The sequence below is a fragment of the Schistocerca americana genome, chromosome 10, assembly GCF_021461395.2.
Source record: "Schistocerca americana isolate TAMUIC-IGC-003095 chromosome 10, iqSchAmer2.1, whole genome shotgun sequence".
Lineage (NCBI taxonomy): Eukaryota > Metazoa > Arthropoda > Insecta > Orthoptera > Acrididae > Schistocerca > Schistocerca americana.
Window position 1 is genome coordinate 105507566 of NC_060128.1, and position 17909 is coordinate 105525474.

The 17909-nt window shown below is 45.3% G+C and overlaps 1 pseudogene; it reads right to left on the reverse strand.

Moving 5' to 3' along the window:
* Window positions 1-15773: 15773 nt before the first annotated feature.
* Window positions 15774-15891, reverse strand: LOC124552923 (annotated as a pseudogene).
* Between the last annotated feature and the right edge of the window lie 2018 nt (window positions 15892-17909).

Below are 17909 nucleotides of genomic sequence, written 5' to 3' on the forward strand. Positions count from 1 at the left end.
TTGGTATGGATTCATGATTTTTAAAGTACGTTTGAGGCAGATGACACTTTTGACATGAGCAGAGAATTTTCTTTAGGTTTGGAATTATTGGAGGAAGCTACGACGATTTTGAGATTTGACTGAGGTGTTATGATGTTATTTTTACGACGACGATGTGTATTATGCTGCTGAGGTATGTTTACGATTAATAGGCTGAGGCTACTATATGAGTTATTTGATTATGCTTCATATTTATAATGACGAAATACTGACGAGTGTCGATGGATACGTATATGTGTAATAAGGTAAGGAATAAGGAGTAGGGATTAGGGACTCTGACTTATGGAAAAGGTTGTTGGAAACCAAGAATCGTACTTTAAGAGTTATGAAATGTGTGTGTATATGCATGAATGTATTACAATGCAGACGAAAATTTTTTGGACACTGTTATATCAATAGCATTTTGTTTCTACAGATTTGCAACGCTAATTCTTGACCTGTGAAATATTTTTATATGACTGCCACGGTAGCGGAAACTGCTGTCGTAAATATTTCCGTAAGAAAGTTAAGTGACCACCTGCACGTAATGCGTCGCGGGCACCCAGCTGTCAGACGCCTGGAGAAAAAGCCATTATTGCGAGCCCTTTTCAGCGGCACAGGTAGAACAAAAAAAAAGGGGAGGCCATTATCCTCGGAAATATTTTTACATCTGCACACCTGATTACGACAAGCGTCTTTCTACGAGAGTTGAGAGAATTTCTACTAACTTATGAAATGTCACATGACTACTGAATGATATTTTTATACTTTGCTTTTCGTAGTTGCTTATTTCATTTGACATCTGTTTTCCAGCTGTGTTTCAGCATTGCTTTTATAAAATGAAATGCATTTGCTAATGTGAACACTTTCTGTCAACAGATCTATTAAATAATTATTTTATGATCCACATTCTTTAAAAAAGGAGCACTTGGAAAGGAAAGAACAATAAGAAGGAACTAGTAACTGCATTCATAATTTTCTTTTCAAGTAATTGGTAACTTTTTGGTAGAATAACTTCTTGTGGTGCACCACTTTAATTACATAGACATTAAGATGTGAATATACATTTCCCTTATCTGCATTGTTGTTTTTACTGCAATATCTTTTCTGCTTGAGCTTTGTCATGTATAGATATAAGTTTTATATTTTTTATATTTTTTATATTTGCTGCTGCTGTTTGCCAGGCATAGTGCTACTGAACTTTAATTTGTGTTACTCTGCTAAGCCAATTTTACTACTCATTGATTTTTCATGTTGCTGCACATTGGCTCATATTAGTTGTAATTTTGCATTTTATCTGTTAATTTAGATTTGCTGCTGCTTGCTTTGCAAATTGGCATTTTTTTTGTCATTGCTGTTTGTGATAACTTGTTTTGTGCTGCTGCATTGCCTCGTCCCTTAGTTTAATATCTGAGCTCAGTAGATTGAAGTTAGCTTAAGATGGGGTAGGCTATATGAGAGAACGAGTTGTGATGAATTGGAAGAAATGCATTGAGAAGCTGTAAGAAAATGGTTTGGCCAAAAAAAAAAAAAAAAAAAAAAAAAAAAAAAAAAAAGGTGTTTTGAAAGAGAATATGAACCAAAAAAGTAGGGTTTAGGGACAACAGGTTTAGGTAGGATTTTCTTGGAAATAAATAATGAGGTAAGAAATACGTGAACATATAAATACAGAAAGCATGCTGGGATAGGATTTTTTTGGTGGAAACAAATGTTGAAATAAGAGGAAAGATATATGAAGTTTTGGGTTGGACTGCAGTACCACATGTTACACTGAAAACGAACCCTGTCCTTTCCTATTGGTGTTATCCCACTATGTGTTTGTGTACCCTTGAGTATTTGTTTTCTTCCTGTCTCTGTGTACTGTTTCATAGAATTTTTTTTCTCTTCTAATACTAAGCTATATTCACTATGAGGAGGAATACTGTTATCCTCAAATATAAGTTGCATTAATAATATGTTATTTTCTTTGTAAAGTTGTTTACAATTCTGTTCTGTTTCAATGTTCATGTGTGAAATTAATGTTTCGAAAACTATTCTCATTATTTTATGTATGTACTTATGTCACTATTTTTGTAACACTGATGTATATGTTTATTTCTATTCTTTTGTAAAGCCTGTACTACAAATGTTATCTGTATTATTATGTTTTTAATGATGTATTTTGTACCTTTGTAATTGTATTTTCATGTTGTAAATTTATAAAATTGTAATTGTCACCAGTTCATCTTATTATTAACTTGTAAGTTACATTTCACTGCACACGTTTCTGTTGGTCGTAGTACATGGACAATATGTGAGAAGTAGGGACTGATAGTGTTTGCACGTGTGTTAATGATTCAGCAAGGGACTGGATAACAGCATTGCTGGTTCTAAGGACAATTCCAGAAACTTTGTGAGTGCACAAGTGGTGGTTTATGGACTTGCTATATTATCCGCAAGACTCTTCAATGGTGATTGTGCACCTGCACAGTCGCAACAGATGGCTGCTGGCCATTTCTACAAGGACTGCAGTGGGTCTGCACCTCTGGTGGCCCACCAATACCGTTATCTCTACAAGGACTACAGTGGGTCTGTTCTGTGATGACCTACCTATCAATACTCTTCAAAATTTCGACTGACTCTGCTGTGGGTTTGCTCTGTTGTGGCCCATTACCTGTCTGCATGTCGAGAGTCAGCACTGTCTTTCCATTGGAAGGACAACACTACTTCTTCAAGACTGCATGGAAATCCACTACTTCTATGTGCATTTTCTTTTACTGCTTGGACTTTGAGAAAAATTCTGCATTTTTACTGTGATGAACAATGTGGACTGTCTTTATGGACTGTGAGAAATTTTGATCTTTTGACCAACATAATATTAGTAAGTGTGTGCATTTTATATCTTTGTTACTGTAATTGTGAAAAATTTTTGTCAAATCTGTATTGGCCAGTGCCCAACACCATTTGTAAAAAATTTTTGTGGGGAGCATGGGGGCTATGTAAGTAGGCTGTTTATGTTTTCGTTTTGGCAACGTTACGTAGCGCTCAAAATGAAATCACTGGCTGTGCTGTGTGCAGTCTGTCGCTAGTTTGCATTGTTGTCTGCCATTGTAGTGTTGGGCAGCGGCAGCTGGCTGTGAACAGCGCGTAGCGTTGCGCAGTTGGAGGTGAGCCGCCAGCAGTGGTGGATGTGGGGAGAGAGATGGCGGAGTTTTGTAATTTTTCATGAACTGATATATTTATATATGATGATATCAAGGTAAATACATTGTTTGTTCTCTATTAATATCTTTCATTTGCTAACTATCCCTATCAGTAGTTAGTGCCTTCAGTAGTTTGAATCTTTTATTTAGCTGGCAGTAGTGGCGCTCGCTGTATTGCAGTAGCTTGAGCAGCGAAGATTTTTGTGAGGTAAGTGATTTGTGAAAGGTATAGTTTAATGTTTTTCAGGGCCATTCTTTAGTAGGAAATTTTGAAAGTCAGATTGCGTTGCGCTAACAAAGTATTGTGTGGCAGTTTAAGCACAGTCGTGTATAAATTGTTCTAAGGGGAAGTTTCAGTAAGTGTAATGCAAGCCGGCCTGGAAAATAAAACTGATTCAGAAAATACTTCACGCACCTCAAAAAAATGGTTCAAATGGCTCTGAGCACTACAGGACTTAACATCTGAGGACATCAGTCCCCTAGAACTTAGAACTACTTAAACTAACCTAAGGACATCACACACATCCATGCCCAAGGCAGGATTCGAACCTGCGATCGTAGCGGTCGCGCGGTTCCAGACTGGAGAGTCTAGAACCGCTCCACGCACCTCAAAATAGGCAACCCAACATACATCGCTGCACCCGTGTAACATGATGTAAGTTGGGTTGCCTATCTCAAAAGTGCATGGAGTACACTCTAAGGAAAAAAAGGCGCACCACGAAGGAATTAGCCGAATGAGACGTAAATCGGCACATGTGATGTAGATACACAGGCAAACAAATGATAACAATTTCAGAAAAACTGGATGACTTATTTAAGAGAAATAGCTCCACAAATTTAGGAAGTGAACAACGGGTTGGACCTCCTCTGGCCCTTATGCAACCTGTTAATCGACCTGACATTGATCAATAGGCTTGTTGAATGTGCAGCTGAGGGATATCACGTCAAATTCTGTCCAAGATCGTCAGATCGTCAATATGGAGAGCTGGTTGGAGGACACTGACCATAATGTTTCCGACGTTCTCAACCGTGGAGAGATCCGGTGACATTGCTCGCCATGATAGGTTTTGGCAAGCACGAAGAAAAGCATTAGAAACTCTTTAAGTACTTTAAGAGTGAAGTTACAATTTGCAACAAACCACACAGATGTATCTATCATAGTTCCTTAGAAAAAAACTTCTGTAATCAGGTAACTCTATCCATCTGTGGGCGGGCATTATCTTGCTGAAATGTAAGACCAGGATGGATTGCCATGCACGGCAACTTTATGCTCCTCTTGTATTCAGCTGCTGCCAGGTTGAGGTATTTGGCTACCTTCAGGGAACCACAACCTGATGATGCATTTGGCTGCCTCAAGAGGTATGCGCAGTGACTACGTTTTTGGCTATCTCAAGGGCTCCACCAAACGACCCATTTGGCTACCTTAAGAGCGTGCTGGCGTACGCTGGCGCCAGCACACCCTGAGGCGTATAGGTTACGAGAGTATCGACAGAGGCAAACGACAAGACTCGCAGGCAACGCGCCGCCAACGCTCTTTCAGCCGCCAGTGTTTATATCGCCGCCGCGGACCGGAGAGTCAGTTTTAGCGTCAATTCGAGCCTGTTACGCCAGTTAATTCGAGTCTGTATACCGTGGAGTTACATTGTGGCACCAAGATGGAGCCGCAGATTTAGCCTCTAGCGCAGTGACAAGCAGGACATAGTAACCATATAGCGTACTTTAACAGCATTGAGACTACGTGGACTATACAGAAGAGAGCTTGTACCACAGCACATGGAAACTTAAGTCAAGTAGCTGTTTCTTTATGAATAAAGAACCCGGTTATTAATTCAGGGCAGTTTGTGTCATAGAACGAGGATACTGGCCGCCAACCAACATCCTCTCCTTGCTCCCCATGGTACAGCTCTACAGGGACGACGAGACGACATAAAAGCGGCTAACGAGGAAACAAGAAGTACTTCGCGTAAAACTCCTGCTGGCTTCTTGAACTTGTTGTCTGGGTCTAAATTGTGAGGCTAAAGTGAAACGTGCAGTACTATCACGCCCAGAGTGCAACCAAGCGCAAGATGTTATGTCATCTGTCCCTCGTAACAGATTATTACAAGTGGACAAATAATTGAGAGCTCTGAGTTCATTCCACAAATAGCATAAGTGTGACAATGTTTTAGGTACAAAAATAGAAAATCCTAACGGATCTCGTAAACTTATTTCATTCACTTTACGCGGACGTAGAGTTTTTGACGATTAAACCGGTAAGCTGGAGCCCTGGACTTGCAGCTGCGTAGGGAGGGGAGGCAAGCTGGCACGCAGCCTCTGGAGGCAGCGTGGCCGGAGCTTCGATCCGCCTGCCGGTTAGCGTGTGCGGCGTTGCTTCTGTGTTTGGTGGGTGGTCGGCCTCGCAGGCGTTGTCTCTTCTTACAAGGAAACCTCCCCATCGCGCCCCCCTCAGATTTAGTTATGAGTTGGCACAGTGGATAGGCCTTGAAAAACTGAACACAGATCAATCGAGAAAACAGGAAGAAGTTGTGTGGAACTATGAGAAAAATAAGCAAAATATACAAACTGAGTAGTCCATGCGCAAGATAGGCAACATCAAGGATAATGCGAGCTCAGGAGCGTCGTGGTCCCGTGGTTTGCGTGAGCAACTGCCGAACGAGAGGTCCTTGTTTCAAGTCTTCCCTCGAGTGAAATTTTTTATTTTCAGACAATTGTCGAAGTTGAGACACTCACACATTATCAACTTCGCTCTCCAAAATTCCAGGACATGTTCAGATTCCTTTGGACATATGCAGGATTTGACAGCCTACACACGGAAAATTTTGAAAACGTTAAAAACATGTTTTGACAGAGCACAGGGAAAACTGTGCGACTGTAAAACTGTTGCATTCATTTGTTGCAGCTTATGTGAGAAACTCTTACGTTTTCATCACTTTTTTGGGAGTGATTATCACGTCCACAAAAAAAACCTAAATCGGGCAAGGAAGAAGAATCTTTTTACCCATTCGCCAAGTGTACAAGTTAGGTGGGTCGACATCATATTCCTGTCATGTGACGCACATGCCGTCACCAGTGTCGTATAGAATATACCAGACGTGGTTTCCTGTGGAGGAATCGGTTGACTTATGACATTGCGATCAAACGTTTTCGGTTCCCATTGGAGAGGCACGTCCTTTCGTCTACTAATCGCACGGTTTTGCGGTGCGGTCGCAAAACACAGACACTAAACTTATTACAGTGAACAGAGACGTCAATGAACGAACGGACAGATCATAACTTTGTGAAAATAAAGAAAGTAAACTCTTCACTCGAGGGAAGACTTGAACCAAACACCTCTAGTTCCGCAGCTTCTCACGCTAAGCACGGGACCACGGCGCTCCTGAGCTCACACTATCCTTGATGTTGCCTATCTTGCGCATGGACTACTCAGTTTGTATATTTTGCTTATTTTTTCATAGTTCCACACAACTTCTTCCTGTTTTCTCGATTTTTTTGCCATTCGTGCACCCAGGTTCGTCGTTGAGTACACCATCGCAAACGTTCCTGTCTGTGATGCAGCGTCATGGGTAACCGCAGCCGTGGTCTCCGAGCTGATAGTCCATGCTGCTGCAAACGTTGTCGTACTGTTCGTGCAGACGGTTGTTGTCTTGCAAACGTCCCCATCTGTTGACTCAGGGATCGAGACGTGGCTGCACGATCCGTTACAGCCATGCGAATAAGATGCCTGTCATCTCGACTGCTAGTGATACGAGGCCGTTGGTATCCAGCGCGGCGTTCCCTATTACCCTCATGAGTCTACCGATTCCATATTGTGGTAACAGTCATTGGATCTCGACCAACGCGAGCAGCAATGTCGCGATGCGATAAACCGCAATCGCGATAGGCTGCAATCCGACCTTTATCAAAGTGGGAAGCGCGATGTTACCCATTTCTCCTCCTTACACGAGGCATCACAACAACGTTTCACCAGGCAACGCCGGTCAACTGCTGATTGTGTATGAGAGAAATCGGTTGGAAACTTTCCTAAGGCCAGCACGTTGTAGGTGTCGCGTCCACCGTGTGTGAATGCTCTGAAATGCTAATCATTTGCATATCACAGCATCTTCTTCCTGTCGGTTAAATTTCGCGTCTGTAGCACGTCATCCTCATGGTGCAGCAATTTTAATGGCCAGTAGTGTAATAAGGAAGACGCGTACGTGTGCGGTAGTATGGGATATTCCTGCGCCACGCCCCGGTAATTAGCGCCAGAGTGCAGCACCGCTCTACATCTACATCTACATCTACATCTACATTGATACTCCGCAAGCCACCCAACGGTGTGTGGCGGAGGGCACTTTACGTGCCACTGTCATTACCTCCCTTTCCTGTTCCAGTCGGGTATGGTTCGCGGAAAGAACGACTGTCTGAAAGCCTCCGTGCGCGCTCTAATCTCTCTAATTTTACATTCGTGATCTCCTCGGGAAGTATAAGTAGGGGGAAGCAATATATTCGATACCTCATCCAGAAACGCACCCTCTCGAAACCTGGCGAGCAAGCTACACCGCGATGCAGAGCGCCTCTCTTGCAGAGTCTGCCACTTGAGTTTATTAAACATCTCCGTAACGCTATCACGGTTACCAAATAACCCAGTGACGAAACGCGCCGCTCTTCTTTGGATCTTCTCTATCTCCTCCGTCAACCCGACCTGGTACGGATCCCACACTGATGAGCAATACTCAAGTATAGGTCGAACGAGTGTTTTGTAAGCCACCTCCTTTGTTGATGGACTACATTTTCTAAGCACTCTCCCAATGAATCTCAACCTGGTACCCGCCTTACCAACAATTAGTTTTATATGATCATTCCACTTCAAATCGTTCCGTACGCATACTCCCAGATATTTTACAGAAGTAACTGCTACCAGTGTTTGTTCCGCTATCATATAATCATACAATAAAGGATCCTTCTTTCTATGTATTCGCAATACATTACATTTGTCTATGTTAAGGGTCAGTTGCCACTCCCTGCACCAAGTGCCTATCCGCTGCAGATCTTCCTGTATTTCGCTACAATTTTCTAATGCAGCAACTTCTCTGTATACTACAGCATCATCCGCGAAAAGCCGCATGGAACTTCCGATACTATCTACTAAGTCATTTATATATATTGTGAAAAGCAATGGTCGCATAACACTCCCCTGTGGCACGCCAGAGGTTACTTTAACGTCTGTAGACGTCTCTCCATTGATAACAACATGCTGTGTTCTGTTTGCTAAAAACTCTTCAATCCAGCCACACAGCTGGTCTGATATTCCGTAGGCTCTTACTTTGTTTATCAGGCGACAGTGCGGAACTGTATCGAACGCCTTCCGGAAGTCAAGAAAAATAGCATCTACCTGGGAGCCTGTATCTAATATTTTCTGGGTCTCATGAACAAATAAGGCGAGTTGGGTCTCACACGATCGCTGTTTCCGGAATCCATGTTGATTCCTACATAGTGGGACGCAGAGACACCACACACCATCACACCTGTGCCTTCTCGGTCACGACGGACGCCTCCTCGCGGACGTTCACGCAGCGCCAGAGACGCGCCCGCCCCTGCCTGGCTGCAACCCGCGCGGCAGCTCCGGCCTTAACCTTGGCGCCTGTCTCCCCCTGACTTCCACCCCCGCATCACAGGGCTGGCACGCGCCGGCACGCACTATCGATCGCCAGCGCGGTGCGTGCACGCACTGCGGACCAGCCTACGTGTCGCCTACTCTGCCGCTCTGCCTGTTATCGCACGAACAACCGGCTTTCGGTTATATCAGAATAAACGGTTTCTGAATACCCGTTTTCGGTTTATTATTCCTATTACTTATTCTTATAAACACAGGAATCGAACAAAGATTGACCAGACATCAAAATGAATGCTCTAAACCAGCTGCATTAAGGCAATAAGTTTTTGAACCGTGATTTATTTTTCAAAGAACATTCTTAAGAATTTATTTTATTTACTAGCGATTCATTAGAACATTAACACTTTTAATCACACTATGTAAGCATGGAAGTAGGGAGTAACTGATGAAATTATAACAAAATTCTGTTTAATAAATGGGAATTTTATTCACTCTACTAGCGCCTAAAAGCATTTTTAAAAGAAACAGATTTAAAATTATAATGAGAAAGCACCCTCTAAATATCAAACTTACAATTTATTCAGAGGCAGAAAGAAACAAGTTTTGACTGTATGAGCTTTCGGGCAGAGAACCTTTCCGCTCCCTTTTGACACGACCGTAGTTACCGACCGCACACAACAGCCTCTGACAGACTACACTGGTACAAATCTGCAACACACCAGATAACTTTAAACTAAGAGTTAACAATTTACACAAGCACACAAACAATGCACTCCCCACAGGAGGGATGGAAATGGTACAAAACACTAACAACTGCAATATTAACCATGCCACCGAAGGTGCAACTTGATTTTAACTTCTAAGAAAAGTCTTACGCTGAAAGGGTGGCAACTTTATATACTAAAATGATCATTCAAATAAAAGCCCATGAAATGCAGTCTTATATACACTAATGGCCATTAAAATTGCTACACCAAAAAGAAATGCAAATGATAAACGGCTATTCATTGGAGAAATACATTACACTAGAACTGACATGTGATTACATTTTCACGCAATTTGGGTGCATAGATCCTGAGAAATCCGTACCCAGAACAACAACCTCTGGCCGTAATAACGGCCTTGATACGCCTGGGCATTGAGTCAAACAGAGCTTGGATGGTGTGTACAGGTACAGCTGCCCATGCAGCTTCAACACGATACCACAGTTAATCAAGAATAGTGACTGGCGAATTGTGACGAGCCAGTTGCTCGGCCACCATTGACCAGACGTTTTCAATTGGTGAGAGATCTGGAGAATGTGCTGGACAAGGCAACAGTCGAACATTTTCTGTACCCAGAAAGGACCGAACAGGACCTGCAACATGCGGTAGTGAATTATCCTCCTGAAATGTAGGGTTTCGGAGCGATCGAATGAACGGTAGAGCCACGGATCGTAACACATCTGAAACCTAACGTCCACTGTTAAAAGTGCCGTCATTCCGAACAAGAGGTGACCGAGACGTGTAACCAATGGCACCCCATACCATCACGCCAGGTGATGCGCCAGTACGGCGATGACGAATACACGCTTCCAATGTGCGCACTTGATGTCGCCAAACACGGATGCGACCATCATGATGCTGTAAACAGAACCTGGATTTATCCGAAAAAATGACGTTTTGCCATTGGTGCACCCAGGTTCGTTGTCCAGTACACCATCGCAGGGGCTCCTGTCTGTGATGCGGCGTCAAGGGTAACCGCAGCCGTGGTTTCCGGGCTGACAGTCCATGCTGCTGCAAACGTCGTCGAACTGTTCGTGCAGATGGTTCTTGTCTTGCAAACGTCCCCATCTGTTGACTCAGGGATCGAGACGTGGCTGCACGATCCGTTACAGTCTTGCGGATAAGATGCCTGTCATCTCGACTGTTAGTGACACGAGGCCGTTGAGATCCAGCACGGTGTTCCGTATTACCCTCCTGAACCCACCGATTCCATATTCTGCTAACAGTCATTGGATCTCGACTAACGCGAGCAGCAATGTCGCGATACGATAAACCGCAATCGCGATAGGCTACAATCCGACCTTTATCAAAATCGGAAACGTGATGGTACGCATTTCTCCTCCTTACACGGGGCATCACAACAACGTTTCACCAGGCAACGCCGGTCAACTGCTGTTTGTGTATGAGAAATCGGTTGGAAACTTTCCGGATGTCAGCACGTTGTAGGTGTCGCCACCGGCGCCAACCTTGTGTGAATGCTCTGCAAAGCTAATCATTTGCATATCACAGCATCTTCTTGCTGTCGGTTAAATTTTGCATCTGTTGCACGTCATCTTCGTGGTGTAACAATTTTAATGACCAGTAGTGTGGTTTAGAGTTTGGTGGCCAAGGCAGTACAATAAGCTCTCCCTGCCGCATCCTGAACCCTGAGTTGTGCGATACATTGCGTTGTCCTGCTGGTAGATGACAATCGGTCGAGGAAAAACAAATTGCATGTGGAGGTGGACATGGTCCCTGAGGCTAGATGGATACTTACGTTGATCCAGTGTGCCTTCTAGAAACACAAGATAATCTAGGGAATGCCACGAAAATATGGCCCCTCTCCTCCTGCCTGGACATTTCCAATGATTGCTGCAGGGTGTTTGTGAAACATGAGACTTAGGGAAAGGCAGGATTCGGTGTGGGCAGGGCCTTACTCAGTTACCGTTGGTTGCTCAGATTTTTTAAATCACGTACACATTATTTGAAAACAATTACAAATAAGGTTGACAATAAGGAACAATTATCAAAATTGACTGTTACGACACAATGTGTAATAAAAAAGTTTCTTCAGAAAGTTACACTCACGGCTGGAGGCCTTATTGACCAGAAATTCAACTTATTTGTTGGCTGAAGGCCCCAATAGTAATAACTCAAAAACAATTTTCCGGCTGAGGGCCTAGATAGCAAATTCTTAAGAACGAGTTAACTTCTCCAAGAGATACTAAAATATTATGAAGAAAGACTATCATCAATTTTCACTATTAAGAGACAATATCTAATTAAAAATTCTGAAGACAAATTGCTTTCATGGCTGAAGGCCTTATAAACAATCATCACAATCTGACCAGATGAAGAGAGAAGTTGGCCTCAGACAGTGCTCCAAGGATGGACCTGGGAAAGTCGCTCAACTTCGTAAACGATGAGACAGGCAGCAAAGAATAGTATTCAGTTAACTGGATGTCAACTCAAACTAGTGACAGTTTAATCGGAGGCGAACACTCTTGAAACATCCACCTAACGTGTGACAATCAATACAGCGATGGAATAACCCAGGCAAGGCGAAACCGGCGGACACCACATCTACATCCACATTTATACTCCGCAAGCCACCCACCGGTGTGTGGCGGAGGGCACTTTATGTGCCACGGTCATTACCTCCCTTTTCTGTTCCAGTCGCGTATGGTTCGCGGGAAGAACGACTCTCTGAAAGCCTCCGTACGCGCTCGAATCTCTCTAATTTTACATTCGTGATCTCCTCGGGAGGTATAAGTAGGGGGAAGCAATATATTCGATACCTCATCCACAAACGCACCCTCTCGAAACCTGGACAGCAAGCTACACCGCGATGCAGAGCGCCTATCTTGCAGAGTCTGCCACTTGAGTTTGCTAAGCATCTCCGTAACGCTATCACGGTTACCAAATAACCCTGTGACGAAACGCGCCGCTCTTCTTTGTATCTTCTCTATCTCCTCCGTGAACCCGATCTGGTACGGATCCCACACTGATGAGCAATACTCAAGTATAGGTCGAACGAGTGTTTTGTAAGCCACCTCCTTTGTTGATGGACTACATTTTCTAAGCACTCTCCCAATGAATCTCAACCTGGCACCCGCCTTACGTACAACACTGCGTCTTCAGAATCCGGTGTCTCGAACATCCGGAAGCAGTTGGAACCACTACGACCAAAGTAGTCCAAAAGAAGCAAATATCCGAACCACAATCGAGGTGGCTGTCGAACTAAACGCCTTACTGGAAAGCAGCGGCAAGGCGAGGAAATGTACACTGCTGCGAAAATACGCTGACCTCCAGGCCAGGTAACTGGGGCGTTAGCGGCCACCGGCCACTGTGGCCGAGCAGTTCTAGGCGCTTCAGTCCGGAACCACGCGATCGCTGCGGTCGCAGGTTCGAATCCTGCCTCGGGCATGGATGTGTGTGATGTCCTTAGGTTAGTTAGGTTTAAGTAGTTCTAAGTTCTAGGGGACTGATGCCTCAGATGTTAAGTCCCATAGTGCTCAGAGCCATTTGAATTTTTGTTTTCCGCGTCCCCAGACATGCTTCACACAGCCTCCTCGACTGCTACTTCTGCCACCTACCGCCTATGAGTGGTCATAGTGATCATAGTGGTCATTGCACGTTGACGTCGAACATACGAAGTATCACGCTAACCATGACTGGATCGTGTATTTCCCTTTACTGCCTATACACTGAAGCGCCATAGAAACTGGTATAGACATGGGCATTCAAATACAGAGATACGTAAACAGGCAGAATACAGGAGCTGCGGTCAGCAACGCCTATATAAGACGAATGTTAGATCGGTTATTGCTGCTACAGTGGCAAGCTATCAAGATTTAGGTGAGTTTTAACGTGGTGTTATAGTCGGCGAACGAGCGATGGGACACAGCATCTCCGCGGTAGCGATGAAGTGGGGATTTTCACGTACCACCATTTCTCGAGCGTACCCCGAATATCAGGAATCCGGTAAAACATCAAATATCCGACATCGCTGAGGCTGGAAAAAGATCCTGCAAGGACGGGACCAACAACGATTGAATTTCGTTCAACGCGACGGAAGTGCAAGCCTTCCGCAAATTCCTGCAGATTTCAACGCTGCGCCTTCAACAATTGTCACCGTGGAAACCATTCAACGCAACATCATCGGTATCGGCCTTCGGAGCTTCATGACTGCACGACACAAAGCTCTACTCTTCGCCTGGTCCCGTCAACACCGACATTGGACTGTTGATTACTGAAAACATGTTGACTGGTCGGACGAGTCTCGTTTCAAATTGTATCGAGCGGATGGACGTGTACGGGTGTGGAGACAACCTCATGAACCCGTGGACTGTTTATGTCAGCAGGGGACTGTTGAAGTTCGTGAAGGCTCTGTAATTGTGTGGGGCGTGTGCAGTTGGAGTTGTATGGGACCCTTCAGTCCGGAATTGCGCTGCTGCTACTGTCGCAGGTTCGAATGCTGCCTCAGGCATGGATGTGTATGCTGTCCTTAGGTTAGTTAGGTTTAAGTAGTTCTAAGTTCTAGGGGACTGATGACCTCAGACGTTAAGTCCCATAGTGCTCAGAGCCATTTCAACCATTTATATGGGACCCCCGATACGTCTTCATACGACTCTGACAGGTGACAAATACGTAAGCATCCTGTCTGATCCAGAATGAAATTTTCACTCTGCAACGGAGTGTGCGCTGATATGAAACTTCCTGGCAGATTAAAACTGTGTGCCGGACCGAGACTCGAACTCGGGACCTTTGCCTATCGCGGGCAAGTGCTCTACCAATTGAGCTACCTAAGCACGACTCACGTCCTCACAGCTTTAATTCCGCCAGTACCTCGTCTCCTGCCTTCCAAATTTCACAGAAGCTCTCCTGCGAAGGAGACGAGGTACTGGCGGAAGTAAAGCTGTGAGGACGTGACGTGACTTGTGCTTGCGTAGTTCAGTTTGTAGAGCACTTGCCCGCGTAAGGCAAGGGTCCCGAGTTCGAGTCTCGGTCCGGCACACAGTTCTAATCTACCAGGAAGCTTCATCCTGTCTCATCACTTCCATCCATTCGTGTCCACTGTGCATTCCGACGGACGTGGGGGATTCCAGCACGACAATGCGACACCCCACACGTTCAGAATTGTTACAGAGTGGCTACAGCAACGCTCTTCCGAGTTTAAACACTTCCGCTGGCCATGAAACTCCCCAGACCTGAACATTACTGAGCATATCTGGGATGCCTTGCAACGTGCTGTTCAGAAGAAATCTCCACCCCCTCATACTCTTACAGATTTATAGACAACTTGCAGGATTCATAGAGTCAGTGCCTTCCAGAACTACTTGAGGCACTACTAGAGTCCATGCCACGTCGTGTTGTGGCACTCTTGCGTGCTCGCGGGGGCCCTACACGATATTAGGCAGTTTCTTTGGCTTTTTATTGTAGAGGACTAATACTCATCTTGCCATTGGCGCGTTCTTCTTCCATGTAGGGTTGGGTTGTTTGGGGAAGGAGACCAGACAGCGAGGCCATCGGTCTCATCGGATTAGGGAAGGACGGGGTAGGACGTCGGCCGTGCCCTTTGAAAGGAAACATCCCGGCATTTGCCTGGAGCTATTTAGGGAAATCACAGAAAACCTAAATCAGGATGGCCGGTCGCGGGATTGAACCGTCGTCCTTCTTCCATATAATGTAGTCTTCAGGTGTTATGGTGTCAGTAAGATGATTTTAAAACGTGCCCCTTTTTGAGCTGCGATTTTCGCTGTATCAACGAGGATTTGATTACGTTTAATACTATCCTATCACTCGATCGACAGAAATTGCGCCTTCTTCGCCACATTATCGTTTTCCTTGGTTGCTTTGGTAATAGGCATTGGCCGTCGATTAGTCTTGGTAACAAGACATGGTGTCTGCAAGTCGCAGAGTAAGCTTCTAACATCGCTTAAACAGAAAATATTCTGGTTGCACTTCCTCACAGCTTACATCACTCCTGCTTTTTACGTGAGTAATCAATATTTTGTTCGAAAGGAAAGTCCTTCCGAACAGGCCATGAAGGCCCCAACGGTACCGACCGGCCGCCGTGTCATCCTCAACCCATAGGCGTCATTGGATGCTGATATGGAGGGGCATGTGGTCAGCACACCGCTCTCCCGGCCCTATGTCAGTTTACGAGACCGGAGCCACTGCTTCTCAATCAGGTAGCTCCTCAGTTTGCCTCACAAGGGCTGAGTGCAGCCCGCTTGCCAACAGCGCTCGGCAGACCGGATGGTCACCCATCCAAGTGCTAGCCCAGCCCGACAGCGCTTAACTTCGGTGATCTGACGGGAACCGGTATTACCACTGCGGCAAGACCGTTGACCAATATTTTGTTTGCTGACGTTAATAATCATTCCGTTTGCAGATCATTAAGAGCGCCTAAAAGAGCTGATACATCCGATTACGAACAATAATAAAATTTCCAGGATAAAACCAGCTTCTGCGTTTTTCCACACGGCTGTTTCCCCACAGTTCTCTCTGGCCTCGCTCGTGTTTGAACCTCGTCTCCTCAGCTCTGTTGCTTACGTAACTGCCTGTCTCTTGAGTTGTGCCGCGTCATTTCTCAGCTGGCATCGCTTACGGTGAACGCTGGCTGTACTGGCAGCAGCTGACACACATTTCAGCCAAGCTTCATTGCTGTATATACCGGAGCATGGGTGAGCATAGCTTTTATCGTGCGTGCAAGTTGAAGCAGCCCGCGAGATACGTAGGTTGGAACTTAAAGTGGCAACACTGAATGAGATTTCCACTCTGCAGCGGAGCGTACGCTGATATGAAACTTCCTGGCAGATTAAAACTGTGTGCCGGAGCGAGACTCGAACTCGGGACCTTTGCCTTTCGCGGGCAAGTGCTCTACCAACTGAGCTACACAAGCACGACTCACGCCCCGTTCTCACAGCATTACTTCTGCCAGTACCTTGTCTCCTACCTTCCAAACTCTAGATGGTAGAGCACTTGCCCGCGAAAGGCAAAGGTCCCGAGTTCGAGTCTCCGTCCGGCACACAGTTTTCATTTGCCAGGAAGTTTCAGTGGCAACACTGCTGTGGAGACACTATGCAATGGAATCTACTATTGTCGCTGATAGCATTAGTTGTTGACATTCCTACCTTACCTCCTAGCAAATGGACTCGCCCGTCCCACGTCACCGGCGTGCGCACAGTCGAGGGAAACACAGTCACGTGTGAGCGAGCCTTCTAACGTAACGGTGTCACTGTGTTTTCGAAACAGGAACAACGGAGTTGGATTAAGATTGACTGTGCCACAGGTCGTACAGCACGATAGTGTCATCAAGGTCCTAAAGAGGCGTGCGGGGAATGGGCATTGTCGTACAGAGCAGTGGCACGTTGAGTAAAAGCCTTCAACGAAGGTCGGCAAGCTGTGGCAGGCATGCATCGGGCAGGTCGTCCTAGCGTCTCTGAAGAAGAAATGCATGCTGTTGCCGCGTTAGTGGACAGTGATCAACGCCATATGATTCGTGAGCTCGCCCACGAAACCGGATTAGCGCATACGACTGTGTTTCGCATCCTGAAGGAACGCCTGGGCATGCGAAAAATTGCCTCACGATGGGTTCCGCACGACTTGACGGAAATACAGAAATTGATGCGTTACGACGCTGCTCAGACGTACTTGGAGCGCTATGAGCGCGATGGAGAGGCTCTCTTACACCGTATCGTAACACTGGATGAGACGTGGGCCGCATCGTACGACCCAAAACCGAAACGGCAATCCAACGAATGGCATCATTATTGGTCGCCGCGGAAGTCGAAAGTGCGTGTATGGTGGAAGTTATGGTGATTCTCATGTACGACTGTGATGGTGTTATCCTAACGCATTACGTTTCTCCACGGCAGACCGTCAATGCACAGTATTACTGTTCGTTTCTGGAGCATCACCTGCGACCAACTTTGCGAAAGAAGGGGCAATGTAACAGTTGTCCCATAACACTCCCCTGTGGTACGCCAAAGGTTTCTTTAACGTCTCCATTGAGAACAACATGCTGTGTTCTGTTTACTTAAAACTCTTCAATCCAGCCACACAGCTGGTCTGATATTCCGTAGGATCTTACTTTGTTTATCAGGCGACAGTGCGGAACTGTATCGAGCGCCTTACGGAAGTCAAGGAAAATAGCATCTACCTGGGAGCCTGTATCTAATATTTTCTGGGTCTCATGAACAAATAAAGCGAGTTGGGTCTCACACGATCGCTGTTTCCGGAATCCATGTTGATTCCTACATAGTAGATTATGGGTTTCCAAAAACGACATGATACTCGAGCAAAAAACATGTTCTAAAATTCTACAACAGATCGACGTCAGAGATATAGGTCTATAGTTTTGCGCAT